Raw genomic sequence first — 12992 nt, 5'->3', positions numbered from 1 at the left:
GTTTTATGACATGCAAACGATTATCAACTTTAGGGTTCTAGACCACATATTTGCTGATAGTACCTGTTTCTCATAAAGAATATGTTCAACCAACAGCCGGCACCAAGCTCTGGGTGGAGACCAAGTCTGAGGAAGGCAAGTCGTACTACTACCACGCACGGAGACGCGCGAGACGGACGTGGACGCGCCCGCAGACAGTCCCACCTGCAAGGTTATCACGCAGGCCGAGATGGAGGCCATGGCTGCTGCCGGTGAGTGCCACGTTAAGCTGTTAAGCCCACACACAAAGACAACGACTTTTTAACAGCTTTCATTTAGTTTCATCTGTCCCGTTATCTGTCTGTCTTTAATCAAATCTTGCAAGTTAAATTTGACCAACTTCCTGTAGTCAGATTGACTTGTAACTTGGAATACTTATGTAAATTGCGTGGTAGTCCAGCTAGGATTGTCTCCGCAGGACAGAACTCTTCAACGGTTAATAGTATCAACTTGAAATTTGGTATGCAAATGTAGTTTGGGTGACAATGCAAGTGCAGTCATCAAAAAGTGCAGTCAGCAAAAAGAGCTTGTATTAAAAATGGAATTTTTATGGTTAGGTTATTAGTTTTTAAGGCAGCGTGGTTTTATTAGTACTGTAGGGTGAATGAAGCGCCAGGAAGACAGTTCAGAAGGTTTATTCAGGAAAACTTACAAAACAGGTTTAGGGCTTATAATAATAATAATAATAAGCTTCGTTTATTTCCAGAAAAAGTTGATTTAAATATAAATTGTTAGTAGATTATTTTTTTTTGTAGTGGATCCCTCAATGGGTAGAAGCCTCCTCTTCCATAATTTTCCATCTTTCTCTGTGCTGGGCGGTGTTAATCCAGTTTGTTCCTGCAATCTTTATTATGTCATCAGCCATCGCTGCTTAGGTCTCCTTTCGATCTTTTACAAACCGGTCCAGCCCATTTTGTAGATTCCAGTGCCCACCTTCTTTCATTTAATCTTGCAATGTGGCCTGCCCATCTCCATTTTAGCTTAAAGGCTATTTGTTGGCATTTCAAAAGCTATAATTCCATTAATTCCTCTCCCTTCCAGCACTATTACACAAAACTTCTTTTTGTTTCGGTTGTTAATTCATGTTTCCTTTTAGCTTCGCGTACCTAACGGTGTTGATATTTGGCAAGGAGTGTATAATATATAATAATTATTTTATGTACTAATGTTAATGTCTTTCAAAGCCATAAAATAAATAATATGTTTCATGTTTACAAATTATCTATTTATGTAGTCTTATGTATAGTATTAAAACTGTGTAGTATATCTTTGTAGCTGTCGAGGTCACCAACGGTGCTGGCTGAAAATCAGCACTGGGTGTTTTATTATTAACGCTTCAGCATTATGCTGAGCCAGTGTCCTATTCACAACCGCAATGACACATACTTTCCTACGTGTTGTCTATTGTACTTAATACTATTGTGTGTCTTGTGTTGTGAATAAATGTATTTTCTTTCTCTTTCTTTACATAAAGCATGTGTAGAGTATCAGTAATATTAGTTCTTCTTCGTAATTCTTCATTTCTGGTTTTTTGTATTTTCTTTAGCTTTAAAATACTTCTTACTTAAACAACCTAGCTAAAGTATAGGCATACAACTGTGAGTTTATGGAATGGAAAGCATAGGCCGTCTCACCCCGTACACACTTGTTGGTTTTTCTTGAGGATGCAGAGGCCGTCTCAAGCTAGACCACAAGCTGAATGATGCACTCTCGTCCGCGCAGCGCCTTTTATTAGTTCCGAATGCAGCCTTCGTAGGCGCTCGGGTGTATCGGGCCGCCGAGCGAGATAGGTTGTACAGATGTCTTAGTTTACGGTTCTACAGTACTTAGTACAAGTAGGTGCTACTCAGGCCTACTGCCTTATCGACACAATAACCCTGCCTCGACACAATTCCGTTATCGACGTTACGTGTTTTTACTGCGAGTTGTAAGATTAATTATAAACTTAGTACTGCTTACTGATAGGAGCCAAGAAGGAATGAGGGCTATCGTTTTTTGTCTCACTAGATGGCGCACTGTTGCGTGAGGTTTTTAAGTATGGCTTTTAAAATCTATTATTACGGGCGTGAAAACAAAGTTTAGATTAAAATCATATTTAATACACCTTAAAACCGTACCATAAAAATATCGAGCATGCCACAGTGTTGCATAGTCCCCGTTTGTTCGGAAAAAAGAAAAGGACAAAGGTGCCGAAAGACAAAACTGTCTCAAAATACAGACATTCATTGCCACCAGAACGCATATTTGCCAAAAATTAGTTTCAGATATTGCAAAATATTCACAAAACTATTCTAATTATAAATAAACCCGCGTAGCTCACCCAAAAACTATGAGATTTGACATTTCGGAGACCTCACGCTACACTAGCGCCTCTAGCGGCGAATTCATACGCGATAGCCCTCATTGCCTTCAAACGGTCACAACTCTTTAACTTTTATTTGTACCCCCATAAAATGATACTTTTTTTTTTTTTTTTATTCGATTGGATGGCAAACGAGCAAGTGGGTCTCCTGATGGTAAGAGATCACCACCGCCCATAGACAGACACCTGCAACACCAGGGGGACTGCAGATGCGTTGCCAACCTAGAGGCCTAAGATGGGATACCTCAAGTGCCAGTAATTTCACCGGCTGTCTTACTCTCCACGCAGAAACACAACAGTGCAAGCACTGCTGCTTCACGGCAGGATTAGCGAGCAAGATGGTGGTAGCAATCCGGGCGGACCTTGCACAAGGTCCTACCACCTGCAAAACTTTTAAGTATCTCAGGAGACATTACCATGGCAACAAGCTGCACTAAAAAAAAGTTGATAGAGTTAACCCTTTTAAAATGGATCGTAAGACCTAGTAGGTGCAGGTGGTAGGACCTTGTGCAAGGTCCGCCCGGATTGCTACCACCATCTTGCTCGCTAATCCTGCCGTGAAGCAGCAGTGCTTGCACTGTTGTGTTTCGGCGTGGAGAGTAAGACAGCCGGTGAAATTACTGGCACTTGAGGTATCCCATCTTAGGCCTCTAGGTTGGCAACGCATCTGCAATACACCTGGTGTTGCAGGTGTTTATGGGCGGTGGTGATCTCTTACCATCAGGAGACCCATTTGCTCGTTTGCTATCCAGTCAAATAAAAAAAAAATAGTAAGGTGTCCCTAGGTCACTAGAACTAGGTACAGGTATAGTGTTTTGACCGCTTGATTAACGTACCATTTCACGTTTTATAGCACAACGGAAGGACAAGTCTCAAGAACATGAAACTACCGTGAGACTCACTCATATTAAATGATATTGTAACGGATAACTCACGTCTTAAACCGAGTAGTAGTGTGCGTGTTGCGGCAGCTGCCGAGTCGCGTGCTCCTGTGAAGAAGGGTCACAAAATAGCCCGAAACATGTCGAGCTTAACTCGGTTTAAGACGTGAGTTATCCGTTACAATAATTAAGTTCAAAGAATTTAGATTATGGCTAGATTCTCCACTGGTGGGCAAAAGGATTTCCCTTGGATTTTCTAACTCGCCCTGTCTGCACTTATGTTTGGAAAATGCACATAGGATGTCACTGTGGACATAGGCCTCCCCCATTGCCGTGGGCGCCGGCGCTAAAATGTCCCCTCCCACCCTCCCGTTTCTACCGAAAAGCGACAGTTAAGCTAATTGTTTGTTTGTTGCAGGTCAAATGCCCGGTATGTCGGGTCCCCAGTCCATGGGTATGAACGGGCCCATGGGTCCCGGCGGTCCCGGCGGCCCTGGCGGTCCAGGCGGTCCCGGTGGCCCAGGCGGTCCTGGCCCGGGCGGCCCCGGGGGAGGGGGTCCGCCCCGGGCCCGGCATGGGCATGATGCCCGGCATGAAACAGCATGCAGCCGGCGCGGCTTGCCGCCTTTCATGACGCAGCCACCGCCATGGCTTAAAGATGGTAAGGAGAAGAGGGATAGACGGGATAATTATCGTAATATTTATCAAGACCATCTTAACTTATCTAATATATAATCAGAATCTCGGAAACGGCTCCAACGATTTCCATGGGTATGTGGGGGTTTTCGGGGATGACAAATCGATCTAGCTTGGTCTTATCTCTGGGAAACGCTTATTAACGAGTTTTAGCCCGAGCAAAGCTCGGTCGCCCAGGTACTCATTTTATTAACCATGATAATTAGTGAATTGTCAATGGCCAGGGCAATTGGTGGCTCCAGAGCCAACATCTGACAAAGATATTTGCATTTACCAATTTTTTAATATGTCCCTTGCGTAGGACAAATGAGCGAGCACCCATGAGGCTGACATGATCACCTGGAGTGTTTCAAGCCTCAATAAAAAAGAGAAAAAAAAATAAAGGCATTGTGTCTTAAGGGCGGAAAATAAGTAATTACGAACGAGTTTCAAGTGTGATGTAAAACGTTATATTTTTGCATACGATAAATATTGCAGTTATCCACGAAGACGCGTTATTTTGTCAAAATTAGACATTAATGACATTGTAATAAGAATCACGGCACGCGTCATCGTGAATGAATCTACCTATAAGTATATCATCATCCCAGCCTATATACGTCCACTGCTGGGCACAGGCCTCCTCTCAGAACAAGAGGGCTTGGGCCATAGTTCCCACGCGGGCCCAGTGCGGATTGGGAACTTCACACACACCATTGAATTGCTTCGCAGGTTTATAGAAGCATATAGAAGCTTGTAAACTTTACAATGTAGAGCTTGTATGAGTCGGAGGGGATTCAGTTTCCCCTCAGGCGGTTATTGTAAGATTTGCAGCCCAACTACACTCGGTTTGGCTAGGTATTTAAATAAATGTAAACAAAACAACGTCAATTTGGTGTCGTAAATCGCACAAAAAATCACAAATCGCATTGTGCTGAAACTAAATAAGTTTATTGTTTATTTATATTCTGTGTGCATATACTGTACTGTTCATGTTGGCAAATAGATCAATCTTCTTTCTTGCTTACTTTTTTTAAATTTTGAAATTCCCCCATTAAACTGTCTAAACATTTACATTTCTGTATTGAAATACACTAGTCTAGTTTGTGTTACAATGATAGATAAGTAAAATGTTTAAATTCCTTGAATGTATGTACCAAATCTGGCAGCTGAAGTTTGTTTACATTTAGTTAATTCCCTATCCGAACCAACTATAGTCATAGTAAATTGATTTAGTTGAGTGTCACGCGTCATTATAGCTTAGACAAGCTCTAAGGGCTTTCAGTTTGTTAAGTATATGTTTTGTTCTCAGGCAACACCAAAGAGAACAAGCAAGAGATGAGTCCGTCTGAGAACGACGACGCGCCGCCCGGCGAAGGATCTCCGGCCCTGGCGCCGCCCAACGGTACCCCACTGTCATATAAACAGCTCCCTCGAAAGCTCCATACGCCCAGACTTGGGCACCTCCGTACGGCTTCAACTTCCATAGCTCCGTACGGCTACAGCTTTCTCCGCTCTGCACGGCTACAACTTTCAAAGCTCCGTTCGGCTACAACTATATTTTAAAGGCTTGTTCACAGAAGCCTCACGAAAACCACCTTACGAAAATTTAATATTTTTTGTGTTTATTTATTTGGGAAACAAACAGCATATATGACACAGTTGAATATAAATTAATTTAGATGATACATAAGCCAAAACAGTTTCCACTTATAAAGAAGTAACATTTTTTTGTTGCTCGAGCGAGCGTACGTTACAAGTAATAGGCATGCAAAACAAATTTTTGAGCAAATTAACAAAACAAATAATTAAAGTTTAAATTATAATAAGTGTTTTGTAACTAGTTTTTATTTAAGTTTTATTTAGTTGTACCTTTTATTATTATTTCAAGTAGGTATGAAAAATCCAAGTAATAGCTACTTATTCATTTCTTTACCAGTGCAGATACAAATTGATTTAAATTCATGCAAAACATATCTACATCCGAGAATAAATCATTATGTTTTTTACACGCTCCTAAGAGTAGTCTATAGATAAGACGAACGAGTTTGTCGTTTTAAATATCATGTATTTTTTTCTAATTGATTAATTATTCATTAGGTAGAATACAGCTAGAGTGCACTCTGTTTTTTAACTCGATACCTACTCTTTGGCTAATGTCAATCATCCGTGCCCCGAAAGTCCCGGTATGCTCATAGGTCTCTGGTGGGAACAGTCGATGATTCAGTTGTGTTGTTCCAGGGAACATGTTCCCGCCGCACTCGTCCGCGCCGCCGGGCTACGCGGGCGCGGGCGCGCCGCCCGCCTTCACCGCGCAGCCCCCCGGCTTCCCGCCCGCCCAGCCGCCCTTCACCGCCGCCGCGCCACCAGGTACCCTCAACGACTAATTCGTGGTACCATTTCACAATAAACATTGTGACATCGCATTTTTTCCTTACAGAAATTGACAAGATTTCATTTTTTTGACATCTTTTAATTACTACAGGAATCGAAAGAGTTTTGCCTCCTGAACATGGGAAAATATTTATTATAATTGATTTCTCCATATTAAAAAAATACAAAAAATTTAAAAAAATTGTCTGAATTTGCCAACACTACAACAGAATAGATATGTTTCCTTTGCCTTTATCACCAGAAAAAGCAGCTGTCATAATTTTGATATTGTCTCTATGCAACGTCTACGTCAGATTTACGTGATCTTTTTTTTATGAGACAAGACAAAAGTAATGGATCTATTGTGTCGTAGTTTTGGAGTTATGCCCTTTTAGAATAAGCAAATCTTAAAAAAGTTTGAATAAATTAATTAATAGTTGTAGCGAAATTTTAAAAATATCAGCGTTTTTCTCTTTCCAAACAGAATACAGAGAACGAATCAAATTATAGTCTTAGAAATATGAAATCTTGTCAATTGCCACCAAAGTGTTAGGGCATTGATAATCTAGATACTACAAGCATACTTAGATGTTACCTAGTAATGGTCCCTAATTAACGAGGAAAATCTTAATGACTTTTCCTTTGAAAAGATTCCTTGGTGGCTTGGTGTAAAGTGTGTATTTAAGTCTAAAGATCAGATTAAGTTTAGTTTTTGGAGTCTTTTTTGTCATCCCGTGAAATCCAACGAAAATAAAAACTGAAACATGGATATGAAACTGCCGTGAGACTCACTCATATTAAATATATTGACCCGGAGCTAAACTCGATTTAAGACGTGAGTTATCCGGGTCAATATATTTAATATGATACATGGATGCATAGAAAAAGAGACCAGCGCTGGGAATTGAACCCAGGTCCTCAGCATTCCGTGCTGCGTGCCATACCCCTACACCACCACTTTACAGGAGTCTAGACACAATTTTCTCCCATGCACCACACATTAAGTGCTTAAGTGGCTGAGTAAAAGTAAACCTTTGAGTGGTTTGTCTGTTTTTTTTCCCGGATACTTTTTGGAGAGCAGGAATTGCATGACGAATTTCCGACTGTGTCCAGGTTTCAACACGCCGCCGTCTGGTTTCCCGCCGCACACGTCGGGCGGCCCGCCGGCGGGCTTCCCGGGCGCGCCGGGCGGCTTCCCGGGCGCGTGGGGCGGCTGGGGCGGCTGGCCCCCCCCGCTGGTCGCCCAGCCGCCGCCGAACATCGCCGCCGCCGCCGTGCCTCATACCGGTCAGTACTGATTTCAAAGTCAAAGTCAAAGTCAAAATATCTTTATTAAATTTAGGCTATAACAAGCACTTATGAATGTCACAAAAAATCAACCACCATCAGAAAACCTCTGTTGAGAAGAATCCGGCAAGAAACTCAACGAGGTATATATTTTTTTTAAACAGATTACAATATTATTAAATGATATCTATACATCACAAGTATTTAACACAACTTTATTTTTAACACAGTAGGTTCTCTATTTGAAGGGATCGCTAAGGGGGTCGGAATTATTTCCAAATATCCCTGTCCATGATATAATCATTAACTTTATAATACGCCTTTGATATTAATGTCTTCTTGACAATAGATTTGTAACATTTAAATCGTTCAGTATGGGAAAGTTTTAAACTATAAGACATACGAAGATCTGTTTTTAGGAACCAAGTTATCGATTTTAGTAACAAGAGAAACTGCATTGATTCATTGAAAAAAAAGTTGTACTCAGCTCGGGAATCGAACCCGGATGTTTAGAAAAATAAAATTTATATTATTAAGGATTATAAAATACAATGCATTTTATTCATTCTAGATATCGTGTATAACAGTAACGTTTAATGCTAAGTTTTTAATTTTTGAAATCAGCTGGGCACTGACGCCAATACGGTATTTGACAACTCCTGATTTTGCGCTATCTTAATATTATTATGAAAATATAGATAAACAGATAATTAATCGGTTGAAAATTGGATTTATAGTGATTTTTTGAAAAATCTATATACCTGTCTCTTTCTCAAACGTTTTTCTCTATGCAGCAAGTATGGCGGTACTGGCGTGTGACGTCACATGCCAGTATGTCTTTCTCTGTCCAATCTTGAATTTCAAACCTTTATAACTTTGTTATTTGTAAAGGTAGCTTAAAAATTGTTTTTCTATTCGATAACAGGCATTGTGTAGTTTTAATTTATGAAACATATACAAAATAGTCAAATACCGTATTGACCTAGTCCCATACTAAGCAAAGCTTGTATTATGGATACAAATATCTGCCCTGGCCGGGGTTCGAACCCGGGACTTCAAGCATCATAGTCAGGTTCTCTAACCAGTCGGCCATTTGGTCCTCAAAGTGCGTATGTCATTCATGAACCAATGGATCGCTTAATGTTGCCCTATCCTCGTTTCGCCTGTCTATGAATATTCAGTTGTCAACCATCATTTACAAGTTTTTAGCTAGTTTCAACATGTCCCATTGTCTGTCCCGTTGTGTCTGTCTGTCTGTCAAATCAATTCTTGCAAGTTAAATTTGACCCACTTCCAGTAGTTGGCTTGACTTGAAATTTGGAACACTTATGTAAATCGCGTGACAATACAATAATCTGGTAGTGTCGTCCTGGTAGTCCAGCCAGGATCGTCTCCGCAGGACGGAACTCTTCAAAGGTTAATGGCATCGACTTGAAATTTGGTATGCAAATGTATTTTGGGTGACAATGCAAGTACAGTCAGCAAAAAAAGCTTGTATTAAAATTGTCATTTTTATGGTTAGTTTATGGTTAGGTTATTTTATCATGATGTCTGCCGGCAGGCGCGGCGACTCAAGCCGGCGGCGCCGAGGGAGTCCCCGAAGCGGCCAGCGAGCCGCCCGCCGCGCAGCCGACGCCCAAGAAAGAGGAAACTGTATGTTACAACACACAACATTTATTGAATCAGACAGTACTCTGCCACAGTATAACAAGTTTTCCCTACAGTAGGCCGACGCCTTTGAAGTTGAGCGATACCGCAGCCTGTATAGGTATTTACGCAAGTAAGGAAGGGTTGTCACAAAATTTAATATTTTTAAAAATAATTCAGGCACAGCCATTATATAAACAAAAACTCACAGACGCCCTAACTTTTTATTATGTAGTTTCATAACCACAAAAAAGTGTTGCTTGAAAATTAGCATTCATTACAAAGATACACCAGATCAGGCATGCCCGGATTTTATCGTAGACAGTCTTTACCTTTAAACGAGCAATTCTTGTATATATATCAGAATCTCGGATACGGCCCCAACGATTTCGATGAAGTTTGGTATATAGGGTTTTTCGGGGGTGCCAAATCGATCTAGCTTGGTCTTATCTCTGGGAAAACGCTTGTTAACGGGTACTGTATATTATTCAAATCACAAGCATAATAAGGTCTGACTAATGAAAGATGAACCTCTAAGATCGCGCGCGGCAAATTCAAAGAATTGCAGATGGTATCACCATAGAATAGGTAATAGTACAAGTGCAGAAGCTTCTCTGCCGTACAACAGTGACGATTAGGCATAAGAATCGTGCCTACTTTATTCTTCTCTGTCTATCCCTATCGCACGCCTATTGGAACTTTGCGGTCAGTCTTTGTATGGGGCCAACCCCGACGTTTGGTCGGGTTTCGGACACGCGAAGTAGATGCATTAGCGTAATCCAGTGTATTCTATCCCCCTTATTCATAAAACTTAACAAGCCTATGTTAACTAACAAATGCTTTGTCCCTTTCTAACAAATACAAATGTCGAAGTGACAGATAAGGACAAACGAATTTTAGCGGCATTTTAACTAAAATAGGTTTGGTTGTCGTTTATGAATAAGGGGGTATATCTGTGGGCACACCCGTGTGGGGGGTTGCTTATCGTCTGGTGTCGTCAGGTGATCCCGGCGGAGCTGGCGGCGCGCGCGGCCGAGTGGAGCGCGCACCGCGCGCCGGACGGCCGCCCCTACTACTACCACGCGCAGCGCCAGGAGAGCGTCTGGGAGAAGCCCAAGCCCATGAAGGAGCTCGAGGGTACAACAACACAACAGTGGTCGAAGGACCAACTGCTCTATGTGGAAAGTAGTGTGAGGACCAACTGGTCTATGTAGCAAGTGGTCTAAGGAGCAACTGGTCTATGTAGCTAGTGGTCTAAGGAGCAACTGGTCTATGTAGCAAGTGGTCTAAGGAGCAACTGGTCTATGTAGCAAGTGGTCTAAGGAGCAACTGGTCTATGTAGCAAGTGGTCTAAGGAGCAACTGGTCTATGTAGCAAGTGGTCTAAGGAGCAACTGGTCTATGTAGCAAGTGGTCTAAGGAGCAACTGGTCTATGTAGCTAGTGGTCTAAGGAGCAACTGGTCTATGTAGCTAGTGGTCTAAGGAGCAACTGGTCTATGTAGCTAGTGGTCTAAGGAGCAACTGGTCTATGTAGCAAGTGGTCTAAGGAGCAACTGGTCTAAGGAGCACCTGGTCTAAGGAGCAACTGGTCTATGTAGCTAGTGGTCTAAGGAGCAACTGGTCTATGTAGCTAGTGGTCTAAGGAGCAACTGGTCTATGTAGCAAGTGGTCTAAGGAGCAACTGGTCTAAGGAGCAACTGGTGTAAGGAGTTGCTTCTTAGACCACTTGCTATTTAGACCAAATGTTTTTAAACGAAGTGATATCAACCTGTGAGGATTTTTTAAAATTCAATTTATGCATTGTGCATTAATTAACTACATTTATTTAATATTATATGTAAAGGTAAACCAGAAATATATGATTATTGTCAAGAGGGCGCTATTGATCTTATTTATATGGCAATAGTTTAGTATAGTAGGAACAATGACATCTTTACTTGTCTACAACGTTTATCTGTTAGCTCTGATGTTAATTGGAAAGGTTTTGTAGTGAAATAGTTTCATTCTCCAAGCGTTTTTTTATTCCAGTAGTTATTAAACATTATTAACAATGATCCGTTGTTGACTACTAATCGTTTTTGGGCATTTTTTGTTATTGTTCAAAGAAATCGCCACAGTAAATAAAAATAAATAAAAAAAATAAATATCACGGGACAATTCACACCAATTGACCTAGTCCCAAAGTAAGCTTAGCAAAGCTTGTGTTATGGGTATTAAGCAACGGATAAATATAATTTTATAGATAGATACATACTTAAATACATATTAAACACCCAAGACCCGAGAACAAACATTCGTATTTTTCATACAAATATCTGCCCCGTCACGGGAATCGATCCCGGGACCTCAAGCTTCGTAGTCAGGTTCTCTAACCACTAGGCCATCTGGTCGTCTATGTCGTCTGTGTGAATGTGACGCCCTCGCCAGATCAAGAATGAGACTCTTTGGCGACGGATACCCCGCACCAGGAGACTTTAAGGCACTACCGCTACGTCAAATCATCCAATTTATGGACGAGGTGATAAAGGCAATAGAGTAAGTGCGAAGGAGGGGTAATTACACAAAAGATCCCTACGGGTCGAAGTGTATCCGCAAGGACCCCTAAGGATAAGATAAGATAAGATAAGATCTGGTCGTCTAAAGTGACACTGACAATCATTAAAATTATTGCCAGTGTAAGAAATTAGTTCTAATGAAACTCCGCAACATGGCGAGTAGTCATATATTTCTGGTCAGGCTTTATAAGTGAATGTTGTAATAGTCGTATCTTGTTTGTGCTTGCAGAGTTGCAAATGAAAATAGCCGAAGAGAAAGGCGAGAAAATAGAAAAGAAGGACGGTTTGGATATGGAGAAAATTAAAGGTATGTCGACCCTTGAACATGTAATTTATTGAATCAGGCGTTACTTTGCGGAGGTCCATATCAATGAACTAAAAGAATTTCCTTGCTCACCCGCGACCTTACGATAGCTAAGCTTATGCAAAATATGCGTGTTCATGCAGTTCCTCCACCTCCACACTGTAAGAACACACACAATCACACAAACCCATCTATCACCACCACCACACTACACTGACGCGTTTCGAACTCAACCAGAGCTCATCTTCAGAGTGACACAACACAGTGTTGTGTCAACCGACGGTTGTGTCACTCTGAAGATGAGCTCTGGTTGAGTTCGAAACGCGTCAGTGTAGTGTGGTGGTGGTGATAGATGGGTTTGTGTGATTTGTGTGTGTTCTTACAGTGTGGAGGTGGAGGAACTGCATGAACACGCATATCTTGCATAAGCTTTATCGTAAGGTCGCGGGTGAGCAAGGAAATTCCTTTAGTTCCTTGAAAATGTCTTGTACAGATCTGTTAACTCACGAGTAAACCCTGCACGTTGTTTTAGTCTCAGTGTGCGTGACTGACGGTACGCTTGCGACTGAGGACACGTTCGAGCTACGCACACGTGGACTTGTTGTACGCTTACGGTTACAACTATATATTATCATGATAATTTTGGTCATTGATGATTATTTATTCGATAATTATCCGGGTATTATCCAACAATATAGTATCACAAACACACTCGACGTGGCTACGAAGCCGTGGTGGCCTAGTGGATTGACCTATGGCCTCTCAACAAGCAGAGGGTCAAACCTCGGCGCGCACTTCTGAGTTTTTCCAAATTCATGTGCGAAATGGGGGCTATCGCATATGAATTCGCCGCTAGAGGCGCTAGTGTA

At 41.5% G+C, this 12992-nt stretch overlaps 2 protein-coding genes across 2 annotated transcripts in view; one reads left to right on the top strand and one right to left on the bottom strand.

The window, feature by feature from the left end:
* Positions 1-12992, bottom strand: part of LOC141442754 (cytoplasmic dynein 2 intermediate chain 2-like) — a 167481-nt gene that overhangs the window by 91186 nt on the left and 63303 nt on the right. The gene's annotated exons all lie outside the window — the stretch shown is intronic.
* Positions 1-12992, top strand: part of LOC141442787 (dnaJ homolog subfamily B member 14-like) — a gene marked incomplete in the record, with an annotated part of 62822 nt that overhangs the window by 11508 nt on the left and 38322 nt on the right.

Source organism: Choristoneura fumiferana, chromosome 26 (assembly GCF_025370935.1).
Source record: "Choristoneura fumiferana chromosome 26, NRCan_CFum_1, whole genome shotgun sequence".
In the NCBI taxonomy this organism is placed as follows: Eukaryota; Metazoa; Arthropoda; class Insecta; order Lepidoptera; family Tortricidae; genus Choristoneura; species Choristoneura fumiferana.
This window is presented reverse-complemented; position numbering and strand designations above follow the sequence as displayed.